This window comes from Papio anubis, chromosome 15, assembly GCF_008728515.1.
Source record: "Papio anubis isolate 15944 chromosome 15, Panubis1.0, whole genome shotgun sequence".
In the NCBI taxonomy this organism is placed as follows: domain Eukaryota; kingdom Metazoa; phylum Chordata; class Mammalia; order Primates; family Cercopithecidae; genus Papio; species Papio anubis.
The window spans coordinates 86,620,113-86,641,767 of record NC_044990.1 but is presented as its reverse complement, the minus strand read 5'-3'; the positions used below and the strand labels follow the sequence as shown (position 1 = coordinate 86,641,767).

General features: G+C 38.5%; 1 long non-coding RNA gene across 2 annotated transcripts in view; it reads right to left on the bottom strand.

The window, feature by feature from the left end:
* Positions 1 to 4,195: 4,195 nt before the first annotated feature.
* Positions 4,196 to 21,655, bottom strand: part of LOC108582973 — a 63,012-nt gene continuing 45,552 nt past the window's right edge. Inside the window, exons 1-3 of one of the 2 annotated variants that reach the window (XR_002518540.2) lie at positions 9,417 to 9,842; positions 8,668 to 8,795; positions 4,196 to 6,537 (exon numbers count right to left, since the gene is read on the bottom strand). This is a non-coding gene — a long non-coding RNA (uncharacterized LOC108582973). Of the gene's footprint in view, positions 6,538 to 8,667; positions 8,796 to 9,416; positions 9,843 to 21,655 lie in introns of those variants that run through there. The other variant, XR_001897104.3, reaches the window with a different exon arrangement.

Sequence of the window (21,655 nt, the reverse complement as noted above, 5' to 3'; positions counted from 1 at the left end):
CCCAATTGTTGTGGGAGGAACCCAGTGGGAGGAACCCAGTGGGAGGTAATTGAATTATGGGGGCAGGTCTTTCCTGTGCTGTTCTCATGAGAGTAAGTCTCACGAGATCTGGTGGTTATTATAAAGGGGAGTTTTCCTGCACAAGCTCTCTTTGCTTGCTGCCATCCATGTAAGACATGACTTGCTCCTACTTGCCTTCCACCGTGATTGTGAGGCTTCCCCAGCCACATGGAACTCTAAGTTCAATTAATCCTCTTTTCTTTATAAATTGCCTAGTCTTGGGTATCTCTTTATCAGCAGTATGAAAATGGGCTAATACAGGGGGCATAGCCCATGGTGAAAAGGAGCAAGAGAGAAGGAAGGAGGTGCCAGTCTCTTTTAAACAACCAGATCTCTCCTGAACTAACAGAGTGAGAACTCACTCATTATTGCAAAAACAGCAACAAGCCATTCATGAGGGATCCACCCCCATGATCCAAACACCTCCCATTAAGACCCCACCTTCAATACTGGGGATCACAATTCAACATGAGATTTGGAGGAGACAAATATCTAAGCGATATGAATGTTAAATACTTTCTATGGACATATTAGAGAAGCTTGTCCAGCTAGTGATAAAAGAGGAGAGCAGCTCCATTTCTCCTGCTTCTAAGCGTGTGCATCTGCTCTTTCTTATAAACGTGAGTCCAGAAATGTTCTATTTATTTGGCATACTTTCTGTTAACAATTAAATGTGTGTGCTGAGGAATAATTTTGGAAGTTAATATATTTGATCACTGCTTGAGATCCAGAAAATTTAAAAAATTTATATTCTGGAACAAAAGTAGCACCAGGCTGCTTTTCAGATACTTTTATATGGCGAGTTTGTATGCCCAGGCTACCTCCTAAATTGGGATTCTTTATCTCCCATGTAGTATACAATAGCTCATCATTTCTTTCTCTATTATTATAAAGGCAATGCATGCATAATATGGAAAATTTGAAGGAAAAAACATTAAAAATATAAGTTATCTGTATCTCTTCCACCCAGAAATCATCATTATAAACATTTTGGCATATATTTTGCAAATGATTCTCTTATAAAATTAAAGACATATTGTTCCTACTAGATATGTTTGTTTACACTACAAAATATAATCATAAGAATTTTCCTGTGTCTTTAAATATTCTCCAAGAAAGTCACTTTTAATGGTTTAATAGTTTTAAAGTAAAAAAACTGGCTATAGAATATTCCATCACATAAATGTACCAAAACTCATATTTAACCACTGCTCTATTGTTTGACATTTTTGCTGTTTTCAAGTTTTTAAATAGAACTGGGATTGACGTCATTGCACATAAAGTTTTTGTGTATCACTAATGATCTTCTTAGGATAAATTGTAAGTGTGATTATTGAGTTAAAACACATGAAAGTTTTAAATGCATTTTATATGTCTAGCCAATATTTTTTATAAATAAAAGTCACACTCCCACTGGCATAGACTAAAAATATTTACCATTATCTCTTTTGTAGGAACTGGTTTTACTATGATGAAATTTGGAAGCCATATAGTCTTTGTAGTAGGAGAGGAAGATACATATATTTGGCTATATGGCAGTAATTTAAGATGTGGGTAAGACAGTACTCAGGTCAAATACATGAAACTAAATATTCATGCCACTAAAAAAAAGAATAAATTAAATTAAACAAACGTATGTCCTGGGAATTTAGTGAAAGCGTGTCAAAATAAAACGAAGAAATGAAGTAATGATATAAAACCAAAATAAATATATTAGAAATTCAAAGTTAAAATAGGTCATAAGGCATATCAGAGAAGTAAAGTTAAAAATCGATTATCTGACAACCCTGATAGATTGCCTCTTGTCTACCCCAGTGGTGTCACCATCATGTTCTAAAGTCTTGTTTCCTGGTGGGCACCGTGGCTGGTACCTGTAATCCCTGCACTTTGGGAGGCCGAGACAGGGGGATCTCTTGAAGTCAGCAGTTCAAGACCAGCCTGGCCAACATAGTGAAACCCCTGTCTCTACTAAAAACACAAAAATTAGATGGGTGTTGTGGCAGGTGCCCATAATCCCAGCTACTCCCATGACTGAAGCATGACAGTCGCTTGAACCCAGGAGGCAGAGGTTGTCGTGGGCCGAGATTGTGCCATTGTACTCCAGTCTGGGGGACAGAGTGAGACTCCGTTTCATAAATAAACGAACAATTCTTGTCTCCATTGCAGAAAGAATATGAAAGCTACATTTTCCAGGATCCTCTCCTAAATATGATTTCAGATTTTACAGCCTATCAGTAAGAGGTTCTCACTCTAGATTGGAAAGGAAGGAGAGAGATTGGGAGCATGGAGGAGAGGGAGGAGAGGGAGGGGAGGGAGGGAGGGAGGGGAGGGAGGGTTTCTAGGGTAAGTTGCTGGCCATACCAGAGCAAAGTAAGGTCTGAATAAGCCTGAAGAAATGACATGGAAAAATTATCATTTGCAGGTGAAATAATTCTGTGTACTGAAATCCAACAAAATCAAATAAAAAATACACATACACCAAATACAATAAAAACCATTAAATACAAGTCAGAAAGAGATTGGTTCCATTAATACAGCCAAATAGAACCAGTTCTTACTCTTTTTATCTTTAATTAAAATATCAGATGTATAATATCCCCAAAAAGGGAAGTTACAATATCTTGATAGTATGCCAAAAAGATATCTGTACCCCCATGTTTATTGCACTGCTATTCACAATAGCCAAGATGTGGAATCCACGTTCGGTGTTCACTGTAAGAATAGATAATGCTAAAAGTAGTGCTGCATATATCCAGATCAAGGTAGGAAGGCTCACTAGTCAACCACAGAAAAGGAGATCCTGTCATTTGTTGCTAACATGGATGAACACAAATGTGGAGGATGTTATGAAGTGAAATAAGTGCTACCAGAGGGTGATATGGTTTGAAGAAGTAGTAGTTGGGGGAGATGTTGGTCAAAAAATATGTAAGTACAGTTAGAGAGGAAGGATAAGTTCAAGAGATCTATTGTACAACATGGTAAGTAGTTGATGACAATAGATTGTATCCATGAAAAATGCTAGGAGTAGACCTTAAGTGTTCTTGTTACAAAAAAATAACTATGTGAGGTAATGCATTTGTTAGACATAACCATTTGAAGTATACATACTTCTAAACATTATGCTGTACATGATAAATATGTATACTTTTACTTTTTTATTGATACCTAATAGTTTACATATATTTGATTACATGTGATACCTTGATACATGTATACAATGTGTAATGAGCAAATCAGGTTAATTGGAATATTCTTCATCTCAAACTTTTATCTTTTCTTTATGTTAGAAGCATTCAAACTTTTTTCTCCTAGCTATTTTGAAATATGCCATAAATTATTGTTAACTATAACAGTGGTTACAGTTAGATAACTATTCATCCAACTGAACTATCTAACACTAAATCTTAACCCTTCTAACAGTATTATTTGACTCATCAACCAACCTCTCTTCACCCCCTGCCCCACTTTTCCCTTTCCCCACCTCTGGTAACCACTAACCTACTCTCTATCACCATGAGATTCACTTTTTTAGCTCCCATACATGAATGAGAAGACGCCATATTTGTCTTTCTGTGCCTGGCTTATTTCACTTAACATAATGACTATCGGTTCCATCCACACTGCTGCAAATGACAGGATTTCCTTCTTTTTTATGGCTGAATAATTTTCCGTTGTGTATATATATCACGTTTATCTTTTCGTCTGTTGATAAACACATATGACTTTATACATCTATTTTATAAATAAATTTGAAAAAAAACTGATAAATTTAACTACACTTACTCATATAGAGTAAAAGATGAAAAGGACAACAAATACGTCCAGCTAATATGAGATAAAACGGCACTTTTTTTTTTTTTTTTTGAGATGAGATTTCACTCTCACCACGGCTGAAGTGCAGTGGTGTAATCTCAGCTCACTGCAACCTCTGCCTCCCAGGCTCAAGCAATCCTCTTATCTCAGCCTCCCAAGTAGCTGGGACTACAGGCATGCACCACCACACTCAGCTTTTTTTTTTTTTTTTTTGCATTTTTGGTAGAGACAGGGTCTCACCATGTTGCCCAGTTGCTCTTGAACTCCTGGGCTCAAGAAATCCACCTGCCTTGGCCTTCCCAAGTGCAGGATTACAGATGTGAGCCCTGTGCCAAGCCTGGGACTCTTCTTAAAAAAAAAAAAAGTATTTACAATTTGACTGTGTGTATGTATGCATTTTTATATATATGCAACACAATATAAACTAGCAAAACATATGAACAAACAATACATAGAAAAAGAAATTAAAATTCTGGTTAATATGTAGGGAAAAAATGCCTCTGATATAAACGACCCCTCCTTTATTACTTTTATCTAATTCTTAGTCATCCCGCACAATCGGGCCCATGTGTCACCTCTTTCAGAAACTCTGCCACCCTCCTCCTCATTCCCCTTCCCACAGTGTGAGCTGTAGCACCCTCCTAGGAGCTCTCCCGGCTCCAGGGCAGCCACTGCTTCATGGCACTATAACAGCCTGTTAAGTCACCTTTCCCCTCCATCTACTCACTTCCTGAGAACTCAGTGTGAATCTTACTTGCTTTGCATTCTAAGTCCTACTTGCAGCTCCTGGCAAATGGTAAGCACAAAATAAATGTTAATTAAATGAATAAATGAATGAAGAAATGGTGTTTGGATTCATTTACTATGGTCAATATTCAATGTTAATGAAGACATTAGGCAATCACAGAAGTATGTGTTGACCCTTAAATCATCATAGTCTTGTAAGGTGTTATATTTAATATTGTTAATTATATGTGAATTACATAATGTGAATAATGTCATATAATACATTTCTCTGACATTTCGGTAGGTTATTGAAATATAAATGCACCTTGATTTTTCCAGCTTCCCTAAATCTGCTTAGTATTCTTCTGCCTGGAATCCTTTCACTATTCAAAAATCTACCTTTTCCCTGCAAGAAACCTCAAAGCCCCATCTCCTCTCAGATGCCCACCCTCATTTCTGTCTAGTTCCACAGGTTTTTGTTTCATTACATTATTTCGTTATATTCTTTTCCAAATATGTGACAGCAACCTCTATTGGTTTATAAGTTCCTTAAAAGCCAAGTGTATATTGCTTTCATTTTTATATCCCTCCAGAATCTGGTAGAACTTTTTTGGAGGAGATATTTAATCTTTTTAAAATTAAAGATTAGGACTTCCAACCTCAGAACTATCAAGTTCATAGAAGATTTTTAATTACAACAGTGATTTTCAGTGCAATGTTTTGGGAATTACGTTAAGCTTTTTACATGCATTAACTTATTTAGTTCTCAAAATAACCATCTGCATGAGTATAATTAATATCACCATGTTTTAGACTGCCATATGAGAATTAGAAAGAAAAGTAACTTGTCAAAATATACACAACTGATAGTGTCATCTTAACTACTATACTATCTACTTATGGATGTTATATATTAGCAATAGATTTTTCCCTAATTGCATTAATCTGCCTTCTTTTTAAAAAACGAGAAAGAAAAAAAACCATACTTTCCTTTAGGTAATTTAGTTCAGTCAGTTCAGTTTACTTACCTGATTATAAAAAGATATTTGTAAGAATCATGGGTTAATTTGATTGAATTTACGCACATACAGAGAGAGAAAAAATGAGTCTCTGAATAAACTATTTTTTTTAAGCAATCGAAAATATGTAATAGGGCTGAGATGGATAATTACACTACTGAACAGTTGCAACTGAGGTGCTTATTCTCCTTCAAGGATGGATGTGGTTTTGATTCTAGGAGGGAGCAGGCACTACCTTTGCTCTCCTTTCACAGATAATTAGTCAGCTTAGCCTCTCCACAAATGACAACAGACCCATCTGCAATTCCATGGCCCTGTCTCTATCTCATTTGAGCTAATTGTGATATCTGCAGACTGACAATAAAGGGCTCCCTGCTTTCCAGGAGACCCAGTTAGTGTGGTGTTGTCATGGCAGTGGTCTTTTCTTGGTTGCAGAGAAGCAGTTGCGCTAATTCTCCTAGGGTGGCAAGGATCTGTTTCTTATCAGTGCCTTGCATGATTCAAAGATAGTATGGGATAAGTCAGTGATGCGGACCCTTGGAAGCTGTGGCAGGGTCCTTTCTGTCCACTGCTCCATCCCACTTGCCCAGTAAAAGCCCTTGTTCCACCCCTTGTGATATGCAGCTGAGTTCAGTCGTGTGGCAAAGGGGATGTCTGCAAGAAACAGTTGATTATCAGAACTTCCAGGAAGACACTTCAGCTTAAACGATACATCCTAGGCTTTGCTGAATAAAGAATGAACCTTAGGTCCTGTATTAGTCTGTTCTCACATTGCTATAAACAACTACTTGAGACTGGGTAATTTATAAAGAAAAGAGGTTTAATTGACTTACAGTTCTGCAGGCTGTACAGGAAGCAGGGCTGGGAGGCCTCAGGAACTTACAATCATAGCAGAAGGCAAGAGCGAAGTAAACACGTCCTACCAGGGTGGAGCAGGAGAGAGAGAGTGCAAAAAGGGGAATTGCCACGCACTTTTAAACAAGCAGATCTCGTGAGACCTCTATCACAAGAACAACAAGGGGTAAACCCACCCCCATGATCCAATCACCTCCCACCCGGTCCCTCCCCCAACGCTGGGGATTACAATTCAACATGAGATTTGAGTGGGGACACAGAGCCAAACCATTTCAGGTTTCTACACCTGTAACTGTTTTGTTGGGAAATTTTAAAGTATCTTATTCGCTGATAGCGTAAATGAAAACGTCTCTTCATTCTGGGAGCTGATGAGAGAAACAAGACAGTGGCCTGCTGTCTCCCAGGATGGTGGGGTACACTGATTGCTTCAATGGCCCCAATTTAATACGCTTTGCTGTATAACTTTGTAGGGTCCTCCCACTCTCACTCTTGGCTTGGCCGCATGTCCTGGCTGATGGTGTTTAGCAAAGTGGTGCAAACAGAGGCTTGAAAAGCTCAGTTTGTTGAATCTTTCTCACTTCTTCTGCCATCGCCATGGCACAGACTACATACCTAGGCTAGATCACTGGAGAATAAGAGACACATGGAATCAATCCAAATAAGGCCACCTTGGATCAGCCACAGATGTAAGTGAGACAAGCTGAGATCAGAAGTACCACCAGCTGAAACCAGTCTAAACCACCAATCTACAGGCTCATGAGCTAAATGTATACTAAAGTCATTAAGTTTCAGAGTCAATTATTACTCAGCAATTATTAAAGCATAGATAACTAATATAACTAAGAATGCCTTTGGTGCAAACATTTTCTCTCATCAATTTATCTCAAATTCAGTATAATTTCTCAATACATTATTTTGAATGGAAATTGTGAATCTCCTTGTACATCTCACTAGACTGGAAACTCTCTAAAGACACAGACTTTATCCAAGTCACCACTGTAGCCTGAGTGGCTGTCATTTGTTATCTGTTTAACAGATTTTTGGTAAACAAATGAATTTATGAGTGAATGAGAAAAGCAATATTCTTTACAAACTGCAAATAGGAAGAAAAATGTCTGCTCTCAAGTTGCAGGAATAAGTTTTAGCTCTCCTTAAGTTGTAGGTCAAGAAGCAGGAAATTGCCTGTCCCTTTCTTAGCCTTTGAAACACAGGGAACCCTTCCCTATTGTGCTCCAAATGTCCCAGAGCCACTTGGAAGTCAGTGCCAGAGGCTGTCAACCATCCATCCTCAAGTCCCAGTCTACTCTCCTGTTTAACAGTAACCCCGCCAACCAACCACCCAGTCCCATGACTATTCCAACTCTCTCTGGTTTCTGCTTCTCTGTATCCCCAGATCTGTTTTTCTCCATATGTGCCTTTTTATTTTGACATTGTCTCTGATGGATTGACTTTGGTTCTGCTTTCCTTTTACCTTGTTTTACTAGTCCTGTCATCAATGTAAGAAACAATCCCATCAGTATTAGCGATGTTCCTAAACGTTCTGCTGAAGTCTGAAGAGTCTAAAAGATTATTATCAAATGGAAGCTGATAGCAGAGGGAATGGAAGCAGAAACAAGAACACATCCAGGACATGGCTATAGGAAGGAAGAGTACACTAAGACTCAAGTCCGAAGGCAGAGGGCAGGCTAAGACAGGAACATGACCAGGTGCACAAGCCTTGGCACATGACATCAGCCACAGGTGAGGGTGTGCGTGTCAGAGGATTCTGAACGTCAGCCTTTGAAGGGATCCAGGTGCATCAAAAGGTGGAGAAAAGGCAAGGGGTGGTTATGACAGCTTAGATGAACTATTTGCGGCTTCAATGGAGGCAGAGGCTTCACAGTGATCTATCAGTAAATTGTGTTTTCCTTTGACAAGGGGATAGTGAATTAAGATCCTAAAAATTTGGATTGACTTTTCCTAGATCAATTTATATTCATATAGCTAATGAGAAACTTTAAAGGGAGTATTCTGTAAATGGATTACACGTGTGCCTTTAAATAGTGATACCTTTAGCCCTCTGGGTAGCCTGATGGAGGTGTCTAGCAGAAGTCAACAAGTGGGTTACATCTAGGTTGAGAAGATTTGGCATGGCCCCCTCTCTTTGGTCAAACAGAATACCAAGAACTGAGTGCAGCTAGGGAGGAAGTCTTACCTCCCCATTCCACTCCATCTATTTCAGCACTGGACCATGGAAAACACTGCTGCCTTTTGAAGATAAACAACTGTGGGACTGCCAGACATGTCTGTATTCCTGGTGTTCAAGATGTGAAACAGGCAGCCCTGTGAATTTTGAAGAGAAGAGGGAGATGAGGAGGGGGCTTTGGTCTTTAAGTCAGACACTGCTGCCAATTTACAGATAATGAGCCCATTAAGTAGTATCCAAGCTAGGTTGTGCTTTCTATAAATAAATTCTTCATTATTTCAAAGTACTTTATTTGAAAGTTTTCTTGAATTTTAAATACATTTCCATTTCTACAATGTAATTTTAACACTTAGACATTTTTAAATGACTATAATACACTATTTTGAAAAGTCTGCCATTGACTTGCATGAACAAAGTTTCTTGTTGAAAGTGACAAGAATTTCAGGTGATCAAAATTAAACTGCTTTTACCAGAAATTGAAACATGGACATTTTCAGCAAAAATCCTGAAGTAAAATTTAAGTGCACAGAACCAAGTTTATCATCAAAAGTTTTGAAAAGTTATTTGAAAGGTTAATATAAATTCAATACTTATTTCTAATATTTGCATCGTAATATTTGTCAGAAGCACTGTCAAGAACTGAAAAGACTGAGATTTTATTACATTTGCAAGCAAACAAGTTAGCATGCCCATTTTATGGATAGTGGCAGAAGGCATGAGATTCATGGGTCAAAGACAAAAGAAAGATTTTTACTCACAGCAATAGCAGTATCCAGAGTAATGTTATTATTTTTGTGTCATTTCCCAAGTTTCACAGGATGGCGTAAACAGAGCCAGCAACATCCATACGTGCACTGGGTTGTACTGTGGAAGAGCAACCCTGAGCTTAGAGAGTTCATATACTTTGTACTGGACAGTAAGCACATTGGCCTTTTGCTACAGGTGATGACCGTATCTTCCACAAATGTCAATATTTATGTTTATTGACATTGACATTGATATTCCATTGCAATATCATGGAAGACTCATAGATAATTCTATGAATTTGTGTCCACCAGGAAATTTGTACTGAACCTATCAAATACTGAAGTCAGCAACTGCATAGACAACTTTTGGAGAGTTTATTTATTTATTTGAGCAGGGTCTCACTCTGTCACTCAGGCTGGAGTGCAGTGGTGCATTCTCAGCTCACTGCAGCCTTTACTTCCTGGGTTCAAGCAATTCTCCCACCTCAGCTTCCCAAGTAGCTGGGACTACAGGCATGCACCACCATACCCAGCTAATTTTTGTATTTTTTGGTAGACATGGGGTTTTGCCATGTTGGTCAGGCTGGTCTCAAACTCCTGACCTCAAATGATCCACCTACCTCAGCCTCCCAAAGTGCTGGGATTACAGGCAGGAGCCACCACATGCAGCCCAATTTTTTGGAGAGTTTTAAAAATTATTTTCCGCTTAGAAAAAAAAACACTTATTACAAATAATACACAATAGCAAAGTAAATTCTACATATTCATCATCCAATTTGAGCATTAATTCATGCACCTCCCCACACTGAAGCAAATGCCAGACACCATGTCATTTAATTTCTCATAACTTCACCATCTTCTTAATGTTCCAAAGACAATTACTTCTTATAAATCCATGTGAGAATGATGAGGAGTGTTAAGGAGCAAAATGGAAGACGTGAGGTAAATCACGTGACATGTGCATTTTTTTTTTTTTTTTATTTTAATTTTTTCTCACACGGAGTCTTGCTCTATTATTGCCCAGGCTGGAGTGCAGTGGCACAATCTCAGCTCACTGCAACCTCCGCCTCCTAGGTTCAAGCAATTCTCCTGCCTCAGCCTCCTGAGTAGCTGGGATTACAGGCACGTGTCACCATGCCAGCTAATTTTTGTATTTTTAGTAGAGATGGGGTTTCACCATGTTGGCCAGGCTGGTCTCAAATTCCTGACTTTGTGATCCGCCCACCTCGGCCTCCCAATGTGCTGGGATTATAGACATGAACCACCATGCCTGGCCTGTGTACATTTTCTAGATGAAAAAAGTGCATACAGGTGATACATCTTTACCTTTACTGTCCTTAGAGATAACTGAAGTACTCCAGAATGTGTTTTTCTTAAATCTTATTCCTTCATTATAATGAACAAAGCAGTTAATGAGGTTTTATGCTTGGTCCCACCTGACGTGATTAACTGTTTTAAAAGATTTACAAGGTAAAACTGTTTAACATAAAGTCAAGGCCATAAAATAAGGGGAAACATACTCAAATACCTTTATTTGTAAAAAGCAACGTGCTGAGGTTGCCGGAGACCTGCACAATGGGTCAGAGTTCCAGACTCCAGTCCCAGCCCAGCTCATCAACAAGGAGGCCCTCGACCCCGTGACCCCATCTCTGTGGCAATAAAGATTAGGTCCCTAGGGCTACTACAGCAAAGTACCACACACCAGGGGGCTTCAACAACAGGAAGTTCTTGTCTCCCAGTTCTGGAGGTTGGAATCTGAGATGCAGATGCCAGCTGGGTTTGTTCCTCTGAGGCCTCTTCCCTTGGCTTGTGGATGGCCACTTTCTTGGTGGGTCCTCACCTGGTCTTTCTCTGAGTACATCTGTGTCCTGATCTCCTCTTATTAAAAGGAAACCAATCATACTGGATTAGAGCCCACTATATGATCTCATTTAAACTTTATTATCTTTCTAAAGATGCCATGTCTATCCTATTTCCAAATACAGTACAGTCACATTCTGAGGTACTGGGGGTTAGGGTTTTAATACATGAATTGGGGGAGCCCAATTTAGCTTATAACAATGTCCTAGACACATTAATTCCTTTGAGAGTTAAATTAGATAGTGTTTGTGAAAGCTGTTGATAAATTATTATGCACTATATGGTATAACCTTTTTGTTGATCGTAATATCTCTATCAATTCATCAGAATTTCATTATGTCAAGAAAATATATTCAGTGCTGAGCTAACTGGTCTTGGAATCCTTGTATTTTAGAAATTCATCATCTTCAAAAGGAAGCAAAATATATATTAAATAAATGACATATAAATTAGCCAGATTTGAAACAAGTACACTATTTGGTAATTCAGTCAAAAGAAGGGAGCCCCAACTAAGGTAGGCAAGATGACATCAGAACAGGTCCTTAAAGGAGAATTCAAATTTTATACCAGGGGAACAAAGTGAGAACATTATATCACAAACAGTAGTACCCCCTTATCTGTGGCTTCCCTTGCTGGGGTGTCAGTAACCCATGGTTCAGTACAATAAGATATTTAGAAAGAGAGAGAGACCACAGTTGAGTAACTTTTGCCACCCTATACTGTTATAGTTGTTCTACTTTATTATTAGCTGTTGTCATTCATCCCTTCCTGTCTGTAATTTATAAATTTAAATATCATTTTAAGCATGTATGCATAGGAAAAATAGAGTACACATAGGATTCAGTACTATCTGAAGTTTCAGGAATCTGCTGGCAGTCTTGAAACACATCCCCTATGGAGAAGGCGGATGACCGCATTGTCTTCCTGGTATAGAATGAAACCCGGCTAGACCCTAGATTCTGCTAAAAAGTGGTAGAAAATAAGGTTAAACAGGTAAGACAGGACCAGATTTAAAAAAACCTTAAAATCCAAGCAGATGAGTTTTGCTGTGATGAAGAAAATGATATCTAAGCCATATATGTAATTATCTCTACATCAATTTGTTTATTCTTGATTTATATATTTTCTAATAATAAAAATAAACCATCCTAAATAAGGAACATGAAATAAAATTGTTGGTTGTGGTATTTATATCTGGCTATGATGTTATTCTCTTTAGTTTTTGTGTATAATCATATTGGGCCAGTGTATTAGTGAGCTATTGAAATGTAACAAATTAGCCCTGACACTGAGCAGTTTAAAACAATAAACATTTATTATCTCACATAGTATCTGAGAGTTGGGAATCGCTCAGGAGGCTGTAGTCATCTCATGGCTCAACTGCGCTGAAGGATCTGCTTGTAAACTCCTAACATGGTATGAGGAGGCCCCTGTCCCTCCCGTGCTTTGGCTGGAGATCTCTGTTCCTGCTATGGGACCCTCACCATAGTTTGCTAGCGTGTGCAGCAAGATGGCCACTGGCTTCCACCACAGGAAGTGAGGTGGGAGAGAGAGAGAGTACACTCTGCCATGTACCACCTAGTCCCTGTGTCACACTCACCTGTGTCTTATTCTTTTTTTTTTTTTTTTTTTTTTTTTTTTTGAGACGGAGTCTCGCGCTGTGTCACCCAGGCTGGAGTGCAGTGGCGCGATCTCGGCTCACTGCAAGCTCCGCCTCCCAGGTTCAGGCCATTCTCCTGCCTCAGCCTCCGAGTAGCTGGGACTACAGGCGCCCGCCACCACGCCCGGCTAGTTTTTTGTATTTTTAGTAGAGACGGGGTTTCACCATGTTAGCCAGGATGGTCTCGATCTCCTGACCTCGTGATCCGCCCGCCTCGGCCTCCCAAAGTGCTGGGATTACAGGCTTGAGCCACCGCGCCCGGCCTACCTGTGTCTTATTCTAATATTAGGAAGAGGTCAATAAATCCAGCCCATACTCAACAGGAGGATGTGGATAACAGAAGAGTGTTCTGCAGACCAACTGGAGCCCATCTTGGAAGCTGACTGCACAGTGCTGAAGTCTGAATGTTTGTTTCTCCTAAAACTCATGCTGAAATTGTACTGTCATGTGGTGGTGTTAAGAAGTGAGAACTTTTGGAGGAAATTAGGCCATGAGGGCTTCATCCTTACAAGTAGGAATAATGCCAGTATAAGAGGGCAAGTTCAGTCATTTCACCTTCTGTTATGTGAGGATGCAGCAAGAAGGTCCTCAAAAGATGCTGTCACCCTGATCTTCCCAGCCTCTAGACCTGTGAGAAATTTCTGTTTTTTATAAATTAACCTGTCTCAGGAATTCTTACATGAAGCAGCACCAATGGACTAACACATACAGCCAACCATAAAGATACATTTCTTCCTTTAAACATGTTAGCTTTTGTCAATATTGGACTGACATTTGTCCTTTATATTATCAAGGTGAACATATTTCATCTGTCTCTTTTCATTATAAAAATAGCTCAAGGTTAAATTAACTTGGGAGTTTTGTATGTTGTTTAAATATCTTCTTTTGTGGAATCAATTTTGAGTTGAGTGTTGGAAATATCTTGAAGTTTGTCAAGTAAAATTAGCTACTCTTGTAATTCTCTAAGTGAAATTTTAGGAACAGAATAAATATGAGGAGTAGTTCATATAAGTATGAGGATTAAAACTATCCACAGGCGAGAACCCAGTTTTAGCCTTCTACTATTAGGGGAAAGTGAAGGAAAGATTGGAAAAATACTATTTTTTTCACTTTGACAGAATAAGATATAAAACATTGTTTAACCCTATTTGACATATAAATTATTTAAGAAAAGCCAAGCATAAACACACCCTTATAAGGCAGGTGAAATTTCTTATTTGTAGTGCTGAAGACAGGAGCAGTTAAGCTGGATGATAAGTACTTAGGGTTATACTTCCTGGAATCTGAGTTTAAGGGGACAGATGGAGAATTCATGATTCGATGAAATGACATGCAAAGTGAAGAGTCTGGGTCAATTTTCACTTTTAACTTTGTGGATGTGAAGTCTGAATTAGATGTTAGGCACAAACAGTACCATTCAACATAAATAGACATTTTTCATGAGAAACATTATAAATTGCATTTATCAAAATAAACAACTATCAGTTCCTTGTCACTAATGTTCCTGAAAAGGATGAACAGTTGAAAGCTCTGGAACAAAGGATTTCTGGGCTTAATGCTTTGGGGATCTATCAGCACTGGCGATTTTTTACTGTCATACTCCTTAGGAAGGTGCATGTCTTCATACTTACGGAAAGACACTACAGATTCATTTTGATAATGGCAATCTACACTGAGAAAAGTGATTATGTTTGTGAGTGTGCACACAGAGAAAGGATCAACCAAGGTAATTTCAAGGTTGCATAGGGATTAAGGATATAACTTACCTGTGAAGCCAAATTTTATCTAAATGAATAAAACGAGTTGAAGTATCTGTTGATTGAGGAAATGCAGACCCTCTTTTCTCCTCAGTTACTGACAAGTATGGGGTCAGGTAAGAAAGTGCTCACCACCGCAAAATCACTGAATGTGAGAGGGTCTTACCCTGTGTCAACATCTTCATCTTCTAGCTGAAGAAACTGAAGCCTATGGGCAGAGCTGGCTTCATGGGGGAGAGAGCTATGCTCTTGCACAGGGCACACTTAGAAGGACTCCATGCTTAACTTAATGCTCTGCTATCACTGCCACTAAATTCTTAAGTTTTGGACAGGGGCCCTCATTTCATTTTGCACTGGGCCCTGCAAATTATGCAGCCAATTCTGCATAGAGGGCTCCCACAAAATGATCAATAAAGAGGGGCCTGGGTGAATATTCTTTCAGTGGTTGTTTTAGCAGAGGGGTTAAGAGCTCCACTGGCTGTACCACCTCCTGCCTGTATGGTTTGCATATGTTCCTTAGCTTGTCTGGGCCTCTGCCTCATCATCTCTAAAATGGGGTGGTGATAGAGCCTGCTTCATAGGATTTTGATGCACTGAAGTATGCAGAGTGCTGATCCCAGAGCCAGCACAGGATAACCACTGCTTAAGTGTTAGCTATTGTTATTGTTGTTATTGCTGTTATTGTTGAACTATTAGGAACAATTAATCCAGTCTAAGCTGCCAACAACCCTGTCACCAACACTCCTCACTCACCAAGTTGCACGTGTAAAAGTAACAAAATCAATCAAAGACTGGAGGTTACCTTTTACATTTTCAATGAAATGACTGATTTGACCAGTTGGTTGAATACATCCTAGATAAATCATATACATATACATTAATATTTAAGGCAGTGAAAACTTGAAATTTATGATATCAGTGGAATGTAGAGAGATGTTCATTTTGCCATTAATCCAACAACAGACTCTCCTGAAAGTAGAAAGGAATCAACCCTGGGGTCTTTGGAGTAAGGGTGAGGTAGGTGACAGAGGAATAGGAAAGAACACTGGACAAAAGCAGACAGTGCTGTGGAGACTGCGCTGCTCTTTCTAACTTTCAACAGCAATATTTTTGTTCAATGAATTCATGGACCTGCAATCCTATTAAATATCCCCATGTGAGTAATCTATGTAGTCCTCATTTCCTTTGTCTCTCAAATGCAAGAAGATACATGAGAAGAAGTAAATACGTTAAGAAGAAACTACTTTTTGTTTATGTTTGATGTGTAACACACATTTAAATTTCATCTTCTGCAAGCACATTAATTTTCAAGGTGCAGTTCAGTGAAAATTAACATAGCAATTAGGTACACTGTAAACCAATGTGTTGGAAATTGTGAGTCCAATTATTATATGAGATTTTTAAAATATATTAACCAATCTGAATCATAACATTAGCCAATTTTCACACCCCTAATATGATTCTTCCCTGGCAGAAAATAACAGACAACCAACCTAATGGAAACGTTGCATATAATGAAATTCGAGGAGGGTCATGAGTCCCCTGGGTGACAGGTGTTATTAAAATCTGAAAGGACATTATTGTTACAGTTGGGCAGGGAATTTTGAATATTGGCATTGGAGGCCATTAGGGCCATCTGTCTTGCACTCTGCTCCTCTTGATATTAAAGGGGAATGGGAACAAGCTGCCATGTATTTGAAATGAGGCAGGATGCTGAAACCATGTATCCCAAAACATACATTCTCGATATGTTGCAATTTCTGAATTTCTAACTGATTCTGCCTGTATGTCTTTGAATCAACTCTTTTTCATCCTTCCTGTTGTCACCTTTCCAATATTTCCAAGCAGAAACCTCCTATCTAGAGACAGGAATTGAAGTCACTTATGCTCTGAGTCTGTCTCTATTATTTGCATGCAATTAAATGATTCACATAATATACACTTGTATAAACATACGCCCCAAAAATCTTCACTATTTTTTTCATCACACATAAAGCATAAGTCTAGAATATTCATACAGATTCCTATTAGTTTAAAATATTTTTGGAAAAAATTATTTTTTCCTCTGATACTCACTTTCCTGTACCCGCTCAAATTTTATCATATCTTCATGTCATTGAGATGCACTGAATGTCACAGAGTTCATTCTTTGCACTTAGAATTCTCCAGCCTCGTTGGTATGACAGATGGAAAGATTATACCTCAGGGTATGATGATTCCTTGGTTATAGTTGAAGTCACTCTGGATTTGCCTATCTCCTACTGCAAACTGTATCTGTTTTGTAATCTAAAAGGTCTTTTCCAGCACTAACATTGATGGCTTTCTCAGCAGCTCCCATCTGACTGGCTGTGCTCAGGATTGCTAGTCTCTAGATCTATTAACTCAAATTATCCAGGCTAAACATTACCTTATTATTTCCCAAGTGTATTTTAAGCTTCGTGATGTTTACAACACTTTCTAAATTGGGATTGGTTCAGAAATAATGAAGGAATTGCCGTTTGTCCTCATTTTCCAAGCCAAAAATAATTATACACAATAAATTCAGTTTAGTGTTTCCCTGTGGGTCTTCAATAGTAAGCTATCCTGAAATCAGAACACCACAACTCCATTGAATTTTTCAGGTTTTGGCTCTTCAATACTAAGTAATTGTGAACCAATTTCACTTATTTAATCTATTTCTTAAATAAAATGTACCTAACATTGATGAAATATTTTGAAAATAAGAATTTTTTTTTACCTCGAATTATACTTTGCACCATATTTTCATGAGACAGTAAAAGAATGAGCTCAAAGTCAGCTTTCTCTGTAAGTTAGCAAAGAGTTTATGAGAAAACTTCTGTGCCAAAAAGCACTAGCTTTATTGGTCTTTGTGCTTATTTTTAGTGTTTTGCCAAGAAAATAGATGCAGAGAAGATACGTAGTTAAGAAAAATCCTGAATGCTGTGTTGAAGGAGCCTCAGCATAATTATTGTTCAGGGAGTTGTGATCTAAACCACCCATATTACATGTGAAGTCTGCCCTGTGCCCAAAGGCAGGGAGACCAGCTGCTGAAGGAACTGAAAGGGTCTTTACTGGGAAGAGATGAAGGAAGCGGGGAATGGTGAACTTGAAGTGGGAATTGAGAGAAACAAATAATCACCTCACATGTGATGGCAGAACATGCTGTGGACAAGGGATCATGTTTAATTATGGGTCATTTCAGGGTCCAGAAGTAAAAACCTATGAGGTTCCACAAAAAGTGTGTGTGGAGGCATCTAATAATTAAAGACAACCAAACTGGAATGGACTTCCTTGTCAGGCCATTAACTATCGACCACGGATAACCACACAGAGGCATGTGGAGGTCCCTGAGCTCCTGTTCACATTGGGTGGGTAAGCTGTGGGGGTCGTGCTATCTCTGGGATGGTTCACTATTGTTTTGTCTCTGATTTAAAGTTTAGAAAATTATAAAAAGACCTGGAGTTCATGTACATAGAAACACTGATAGTCACAAGCATTGGAAAATGACAGAAGGAAAAGGAGTTGGTATGTCCTAGATTTGCAATTTTTTGCATGAATTGCTGTGTGTGTGGAGACCCCTGAAGCAACTTTGTAGGTGCTAGTGTGTCATAAACCAAACATATGATGATCTCTGCTCAGCTCCTTCCCCTGAAAACTAGTCCACAGTTTTAGATGAGTTGGGAAATGAACCAAAGACTAGCAGAACGCATTGGTGGAGTCAACACTGGATCATGATTATCAGCAACTACGCAAATTGCAAACCACTGTGCAGAGTATGGTGGTGACGAATGCATCTCCAACTCTGAGGAAAGATTCGTGAGTCAGAAGTAACTACTTCTTGAAACAAAGGTGCAAGCATGAATTTTGATCTTATGTACTATTCATCTGGTCATGACAAAATAATTTGATTATAAGAAAAAAAACTGCTTAAAGACAGTTTCTGAAGATAGTAGTCACCATTGCCTCCTCCCCAGCCAACAGTTCCATCTCAGGGATGTGTGGGTCATCAGGGTGGAAGCACCTAATAACATATTTCAAGTTTCAGAACACAAAGGGACACCTATAATTAATTAACCATCACCTGAAATGGTCCCAAAGCTCAGCTCATCATAGAGACAGGAACGATGATATCAGATGTCTTTTGGCAAAGCTTGGATGGGGACAACCTCAGTAGGTTTATTCTGTTTCTAGACTGGTTCAGTAGCTTGGTTGGAACCCTCTACCTTTGTAGCCCAAAAGCCGCCACAGATATGTAAACAAGTGAGCATGACTGCATGCCAATAAAGCTTTAGTTATGAACATTGAGACTTGAATTTCACCTAATTTTTATGTATCATAAACTGCTATTCTTCTTTGGATTTTCTTCTGACCATTTTAACATGTAAAAACCACTCAGAGCTATATACAAAATAGGGCTGTACAAAATAGGCATTAAGTTTTGGCTTATGGGTTACAGTTTGCTGACTCCCAATCTAGTATGTTAAGAAACTGCTGCCTTAATTAAAATAGTTTTTGGATATTATATAACTGTTCTCAATATTCAAAGCTAATAAATAATTTTCAATGATTAGAATATCCAATGCACATGCTGCTGAAAAGAGAATTTTAAAAGACACATCCCCAGAGCTGATTGAGGATGGCCATGATTTACATTAACTGCTCTGACTGTAACGTAAGCTTCAGCCTCTTATTTACAGCCTACATATCTATCATACCACTGCCTTGGCTCCTAGAGCTGCTGTGTTGAGTGTTAGCATCTGTGCTGTGCAGTTAAGAAAACCATAATTTCATTAGCATGAATGAAAATTTTAAATTTTTCAACTTCAGATTAATTAGAAGAGTGGATTCCAGCCTATCTGACAACAAAGAAGACTCTGGTTATTTTTGGTCCCACAGAAAATCTGAGAATAGCTTATCAATCTTGTTTAAATAGAATCTGTTAACTGCTGAAGGCAATGTGATAATGGCACAATTTGGTGTAGATACTGTGTTTATTTCTCTGACATTGACATAATCCAGGAAGGACGATGGGAGCTTTCACTTATTCATAACTGTTTAGAATTAGGTAATGAGAAGCGACAAGGTTATCTCAGTACAAATTCAATGTGGGCTTAATCTCATTCCCTTGTAATAGAAATTTCAGCCAGAAGCTGATCTTACTCTGAAAGATACCTTCTTCTAGGGCTGTGGCTTCCACTCCCATCTATAATTCAGATATAAGATAGACAGAAACTAATAAGCAGCTAGGTCTACAATAATATACAATTATGTTTACAAAACAAATGTGCTAGTTTTTTTTTTTTTTTTTTTTTTTTTTTTTTTTTTTTAGGCAGAAACTTGGCAAAAATAGAGAGTTGCTAGCATTGCCAAGCAATACAGAAAAACTTGCGATGTACTTGAAAGACAAACAGAACAAGTAGCTCATGTGCTGACAAATCAGTTTTGTTCATCAAAGCCTCAGGATGAGGGTGAGAACTGAATCCACTCATTGACAATTTATTCCACAGAAACTTAGGGCTGAGCCAATGCCATTCTATCTCAAACCATTCCAGTCTTCTCTACCAATGGCAGAAGTTCAAATTGGGCAATGTCCCGCTCCCAATCACACAGCATCATGGTTGAGATAGATTCTTATTAGTTTTGTTTCAGTATGCTTACATTCTTGGCTTTTCTAAATTCTTCCCAGTATCTATTGGTACTGTTATGTACTAACTGTATTCCTTTGATTAAATTCTTATATTTCATGCATCTGTCCTATTTTCAGTTAAAGCAAAATAGAAACATATGAGTTCTACTGATACAGAAAATATAAACATTTCTTTGTTATGGGAAGCTACACAATTTGGGAGTCAGGGAGGGGATGGTTGAATAAGGCAGAAGGAAATATGATTCTAGGGGCAGTTCTCTATCATCTGATGACAGTCATTGAGAGATGCTGATGTAAATAGAGTATTTGGATTGAAATCACATGCCCTGCTTTTTTTGGTAAGAAGAACAGTTGCTCACCTTTGACTGAGTTTTAAGTTTGAATAATGGCAAAAGTCCTAACGTACATTTCTGTCTTAGGTCGTTGACTTAGTTTGTTGTGAGCATCAGGTGGTGTGATTGGTTTACACATGGACCACATTTCCCATTTTTTTTTGTAGTTCTATTGGTTTAAAAGTCTGTTTTATATTCTAATATAGATAATTTTTGTTATTTGTCACTGTATTCATCTGTTTCCAGGTTGTTATGAAGAAATATCTGAGACTGGGTTATTTATAAAGGAAAGAGGTTTAATTGAGTCAGTTTAGCATGACTGGGGAGGCCTCAGGAAACTTACAATTATGGTGGAAGGGGAAGCAAACATGTCTTTCTTCACATGGTAGTAGCAAGGGGAAGAGTGAGAGCCGAGCGAAGGGGAAAGCCCATTACAAAACAATCAAATCTCATGAGAACTTACTACCACAGACTAGCATGGGGGAACCACCCCCAATATTCAATTTCCTCCCACTGGGTCCCTCTCATGACACATGAAGATTACGGGAACTATCAACAATTTAAGATGAGATTTGGGCAGGGCACAGCCAAACCATATTAGTCACTCATAAAATTAATAAAACTTTGAAACGTATATAACAATATTTTAAGAAACAGGACCATAGGTTTTGGCTTAGAAGGCATCCATTTTATTCATGAGTGTGGAAAACTGATGTGGCATTTTCTCCAAGGTTCTTCCAAGGTATGGAATGTTTTTCTAGTCTAGGCTGTAAACAGTTGCATTATGGAACATCTCTATATCATGAGGGTTGTTTTCATAGTAGTGAGACACCCTTCATCCCTGCCTTTCAAGATTCCATCAAGAGGTGGAAAACATGTAGCAACATGTCAAATGCTGCATTGTTAGAATTCACACGCATCCCAGCTTGTTAAATGCCTTTGGTTTCCCCAAGAGACAACTCTTGCAGAAGTTTAGGTTTTCCGTATTTTCTCTC